The sequence below is a fragment of the Manis javanica genome, unplaced genomic scaffold (assembly GCF_040802235.1).
Source record: "Manis javanica isolate MJ-LG unplaced genomic scaffold, MJ_LKY HiC_scaffold_30, whole genome shotgun sequence".
In the NCBI taxonomy this organism is placed as follows: Eukaryota; Metazoa; Chordata; class Mammalia; order Pholidota; family Manidae; genus Manis; species Manis javanica.
Genome location: NW_027332176.1, coordinates 21,018 through 27,024, shown reverse-complemented (window position 1 = coordinate 27,024; position 6,007 = coordinate 21,018). Strand labels below are relative to the sequence as shown.

Here is a 6,007-nt window from a genome sequence, read left to right as displayed (position 1 = left end):
GGTGCCGGACCCAGGCAGCCGCTCACTGGTCCTGGTGCCCTGTCTCTCTAGCACCAGGGTCCCTGTCCTTTCAAGGCTTCCAAAAAGCACCCAACCACCGGTCCCGCAGGGAAAAAATGCGGGATAGTCTTTGTCCTCAGGCGCCGGTCCCAGCCACCCGCTCACCAGTCCCGCCGCCCTGCCTCCCTAGCACCGGGGTCCCTGTCCCTTTAAGGCTTCCAAAAAGAGCTCGCCAAAAAGAGGGAAAAAAAGGGGAAAAACGCGCGATTTCCTCCGTCCTCAGGCGCCAGTCTCAGGCACCCGCCCAGGCACCTGCTCACCGGTCCCGCCACCCTGCCTCCCTAGCAACGGGGGCCCATCCCTTTAAGGCTTCCAAAAAGCACTCACCAAAAAAAAAACCGCTCCAGTTTCTTTCCACCCGCCGGGAGCCGGGGGGAGGGGCGCTCGGGTCCCGCCGGGCCGGGGCTTGTATCTTTCCCCCTTCGCAAGGCGCTGGGTTCTTGCAGGTGTGGATGTGGTCTGGATGTTATCCTGTGTCCTGTGGTCTCTATTTTAGGAAGATTTTTCTTTGTTATATTTTCATAGCTCTATGTGTTTTTGGGAGGAGATTTCCACTGCTCTACTCACGCCGCCATCCTGGTTTCATTAGTTTTTAATTATGGTTGTGAGATGGTGAAGGCCTTTGGAACTGTTGTACTGAAGCTGAGCTCCTATTATTTCACAGGTTTTCTTGCATTATTGATTGTAAGTAACATAAAGATGTGTTCAAATGAAATATCCTTGCTTTATCACTTTCGTTGGTCTGAAAGAAGAACTAAGGTTAATACCCTCATACTTTCTCTTTTAGAAAGCCTTTTTAACAAACATTACCAAAAATCCAGTTATGACCTATGATTCTGTAATGATACCATCTACAATTTTTTAAATTAAAAACCTCCTGTCTTTCTTTTTAGGGAATCCCAGGATTTTCTGGAAATCAAGGATTAATGGGACAAAAGGTGTTTTCATGAAAGTTGAAGATTTTGGCCTGGATCTGCCGATTAACAGGGTAAAGTGGTGATGTGTCTTCATACAGTATACATTTTTGCCACATTCTTGGTAACAGTTAATTGTTCAAATATGACATAATTTAAGATGCTATTATTTTGCCCTCATAATTATTTTTTGTTGTTATTTTATACAGATAATGTGGATTTATATACAGGCTGTTACTTGGTTCCTTCTATGTTTAGTGCTCTTAGCCCATCCTTTTGTGATAATTTTAGTACTAACTGAACTATATTTTTGAACTTCCATTAGTACAGTCATCTTGGTATTAAACTTCCATTTTTTATTTAATTACAAATATATTTTACTCTTGCTTTTGAGGTAGTTTTGTAGGGTATACAGCCCAAGGCTGCTATTTTCTCTTAATACCTTGAGGGTTGTCTTTTATTGTCTCCTGACTTCCACTGATAATTATGAAAAAATCTGCTCTAATCTATCATTTCTTTGTAAATGATCTGTCCTTCCTTTGGAATTCTATAAAGGTATTTTGTTTTCAGTGTTCTTAAAACCCACTACAATGTATCTAAATATGGATTTCTCTTTATTCATCCTGGTGGAAATTCATTTTGCTTTCTGTGTCTGTGGAGTTATTTCCATTAAATCTGAAAGATATCAGCCATTATCTCTGTATTACATCTATTCTATTCTCTCTGTTCCCTCTTCCTGGAATTCTAGTTAGATATATTTTATTTTCTATTTTTATCTCTGCATCTCTAAACAGCTTTTTATTTTTTATATCCTTTATTCTTAATATTCTAGTTAAATTTTTTGGATATATTTCCAGTGTACTTATTTTTTCCTTTACTATTTCTAATTTGCTGTTGAAACCATTAATTGATTTTTAAAAATTTTCAAGCAATCAAATTTCTAATTTCCAAAAGTTTAAATTTTAAATGACATCTTTTTATTTTTGATATTCTCGTTTTATTTTCAGTCCTAACAGTCTTTCATGATTCTATTTTTTTATTTATTAAGTTTCATATGTAGTCTTCATTTCCTTTGCTAAAATGATTCTAATATCTGCACAAAGTTGTTAGTCCTGCTAACTCTTGTCCCTGTGGCTTGCTGCCTCCTCTTTATTTATTGTTGATTTTGAGCTCATTGCTTTGTCTTAGTTGATGGGAGTCCTGTGAGCCTAACTGGGGCATGAAGAGCTGCCTGCTGCTGGTAACTGTGGCTACTGTTTCAGAGTATAGCATATTCTATGCTGCATACTATACATATTCAGAGTATAGTATATTCCCAGCCCTCTTTAAGAGTCCGGAGTCATCCTAGTTAGGAAATATTGCTGCCCTTTTCCCATGATGGGCACCACAGTCAGCTTCTCATGAGCTGTGCCTGTGTTCAGACACCTCCAGCCCTCTTGGCTCCTGCATCTCCATCTCTGGCAAGCTTTGGGCACAGTTCCAAATCCTGAAAAACATAGCCCCAACCCAGAGTATATTTTATTAAAATAAGAGATATTTTGAAGACTTTTCCCGTTTCTGAATATGATCAGCACTCTCGCACAGAGGATGCTCTTCCCAAGGTGTTTTATTCTGGATTCAGAGAATCCCTTGGAGCATCTGGTCAGCAACAATGCCAGAAATTGAAGTCCAAATGATATTATTATGTACCTGTATTTTTCTTAACTTGTGTTTCACTCTCATAACTATTAAACTATGACAAGTAAGAAAAGTGTTCACTTGATTGTTTTCCCCCACTTGTCTCACCTCAGCAGCCCTGTGTGAACGGCTAGGTCTTCCTTTGACAGAATGGCAGAGTCCTTCTTGATTTCCTAATGAAGATCTTTGACTTAGTAATCCAGAGACCCTACTAGGCGCAGGTCTTTAAGGTTTTAGATTCTTGGTTTTTCTACCTTGTGTTGCTCCTGTCTTATAGTAGACAAAGGGAAGGCAGAAACCCTGGGTACATTGGTATTGGCTTATCATTCCTTAACGGTTTTTTGGGAAATTTATGGGAATGAACTGATAATTTACAATGTTAAATGTGACCTCTATTTCATTTTTAGGGAGATATTGGGCCTCCAGGACCTCTAGGGAAGAAAGGAGCTCCAGGGATACCTGTATGTTAATATCATTATTATTTATTATCAGTTTGAAATATTGTTACAACATACTAGGAGTTTTTATTCTGGAGTTCACAAAATTGGAGGGGGGTCCAGCAATGATACTATTGGGGTCCATAAATTCCATCTATTTTATAAAAAATATTATATTTATGTCCATTTTTCTAAAGAAGTCCAGATTTCTTTAGATTCTCTGAAAACTGGCCACGCAAAGAAAGATCAGGGATTCTTACTGTTGACAAACCATAAAGCAAATATTCTAGCTATTAGTCACAGACGAAATACCCAAAACCCAAATGCCATGAAAAAGTCTAAAAAATCAATGGTTATTATTTTTTCATTTAAAAAATTACAAATTTATTACTCTAATGAGAGAGTCTATATTCAGAAGAGGTAGTATAGGAATGTCCTAACTAAGTGAACAGTTTGGAAGTTTTGGGAGTGAAACGTTCCATGTGTTTGATATTAGAAATTATGAGACTCCTTTTGTGTGCGTAAAGATTCCATAAGAAATTCCCAAGTTTATTGCTAGAAGTGATGTTAATGTTAATCTATGAATCAAATTGCCTATATAAAGTCTTTTTCTTTAAGTAAAACTGACCACTTTCATGTTTGATAGTTTATGACTTTTCATTTAATCATGTGAGTTAAAAAGCCAAATGTTTTACCCAGTGCTTTGAAAGATTTGGTGAACTTTGCATGTAAGAATAAATAGGAAAAAATATTGTCGATTAGATATGAATTCAATTTCGGGGAGATGTAGGAGATTTTTCCTTTGAAATGGAATATTCTTCCTCTACCTTCCACCATTACTACCAAGCTATTTTTTCATTGAAATAGTAAATTACACTTGGCTATTTATTGGTGTCTAAGTTAACCTCCAGAAAATGAAGGTACTGAAGTTCAAGAATATCTATATTTAACATTACTAATGTTTTATACATTATATGATAAACTAGTATGTTTTACATTTTATAGTTGTGATAACATCCTAAATTGGCAGCAAAGTGCACAGTCGTGATGAAATGGTATTTTCAATGTGGCCATATTGAGATTATGTTTTCTGATGACAGTAATTGAATGGTTTTTTGCTCACCATATTTTCTTCGCTATGTTTAAGAGAAAGTACATGTTTTTAATATATGTAATGGTGTTGACAGTGTAGAATTTAAATTTAATCAGTTCCTTGTTAGAATAGTTATCATTGTCTTTTTTTTGAATCGTATGGTTAGTTAAAAATAATGCTCTTTTATAACTTGAAGAGAGATTATCATATTCAGAGAATTATTAGGTTGTAACTTTCAAAAAATTGTTCAGGATTATAGAAATTGTGAGTAATATTGGTGAAGGTAACATCTATGAAGAAACCTAATTCTTAGCCATCATGACAAAAGAAAGTATGATGCAGAAAAACAATTAACGTTTGTCACTGCCTTATATTAGCCACCCAGTAATTGCTGCTATTTGTTGGTTGCATGACCAACCAAGTTATCAAGGTTTTGCTGGCCTTCCTGCCTTCTGCATAGTTTGATTCTTTATTATCCTTTATTTGGATTTATGTAGGCAACTTTCTCAAATACTGCATTATTTTTTGGTGGATTAATAATTATGAGAATATGTAATTTAGAAATAGATTTAGTATTTTGTAATGCTCTTCTCTAAATTACTCTTGAAATTCCCATTTAAAATGTAGGGTTTGATGTGAAGTGATGGCTTACCTGGTCAGCCTGGAACACCAGTATGTAAGGTAAATAAAATAAAATTAACAAGAGTGAGGAGTTTGTGAAAAATGACCATCTATGTACATCAGTAAGTCTTAACTATACTGATTTTATTTTGTATGTGGTTTTAATTCTATGAACAATCAGTTGTAAGAGTGAAATCTTAGGCAAAAACTAAGCATATTAAAAAAGCTAATGTAACGCATGTCTGGTTTAAATCAGACAAAGTCCAGAATTCCTCAGTATTCAGTCCCCTCCTCCCTTATTGGCATCTCCGAGTGCACTGGGGAATATCTTCTACAGAGTTCTGTGGGGTCAGTGCCAAGCCCAGCAACTACAGTGTTAGTCATTACGACTGAGGATAACTTTACCAACTTTCAAGTCCTCTTCTTAGTATTTGTATCTAGTGAAATGTATATAGATCTTTTATTTGTATAATTCCTTGCAGTGAGTTTCATTAGGCAGTCCCTTCCTCAGGACTGTGGGTAAGAGAGCATGTTATGTTTACTTTCAAACTTAAAAAAGTAAACTACACTCGACAAATATATTTAGGATGTCAGGTCATTCTCAATGTAGAACTGAAAATGTTTGGATAGCATGGTTTGACTGTTTTCTACATGTTGGGATCCTCCACTAAGATAATTTTCTTTTCTTGTTTTATTAGAGGATCAAATCAAGTACCTCATGGATAGACTCAAAAACTATTCTCAACTACGTAATGAGTAGGTTCTAGGACAACCTTCCAAAAGGAAGTGATGGAATCACTGTTTTAAAAGTATGCAATTTTAAGTAGACATTGTCCCAGAATAGAGCTTGGCATACAAAGTGAGTAGATGACTTAATCTACTTTTCATTTCTAAGGTACTTAGAGAAAGAGATAGGATAAAGGGTCATGGGAGCCCCCAGTGATTAAGGAGAAGTAGCTATCCTTTCACCAGTGGCGGGTCCTTATGAGTCCTTGGAGCGCTGGGTGTCCTGGCAGCAGTAAGTGTCCATGGAGATGCTAGAAAACTCTTGAGTGACTGGGCCAGCCATGTGGAGAGTCTCCATAATTTCTCCAGGTTATTTTGTAAGGGGATAGCCTTGTATTCCTTAAATAACTGGGGATACAGTGGACTCTCCCAAGGTGTTCTAGATGCTCTCATACTTAAGAATGCTGCCGAAGATTTCA

At 36.8% G+C, this 6,007-nt stretch overlaps 1 long non-coding RNA gene across 1 annotated transcript; it reads left to right on the top strand.

Moving 5' to 3' along the window:
• The first annotated feature begins 478 nt into the window (after positions 1-478).
• Positions 479-4,895, top strand: LOC108385079 (uncharacterized). Its single transcript, XR_001850200.3, has 4 exons — positions 479-744; positions 954-1,048; positions 3,059-3,112; positions 4,809-4,895. It is a non-coding gene; the product is annotated as an uncharacterized lncRNA (long non-coding RNA).
• Positions 4,896-6,007: the final 1,112 nt, after the last annotated feature.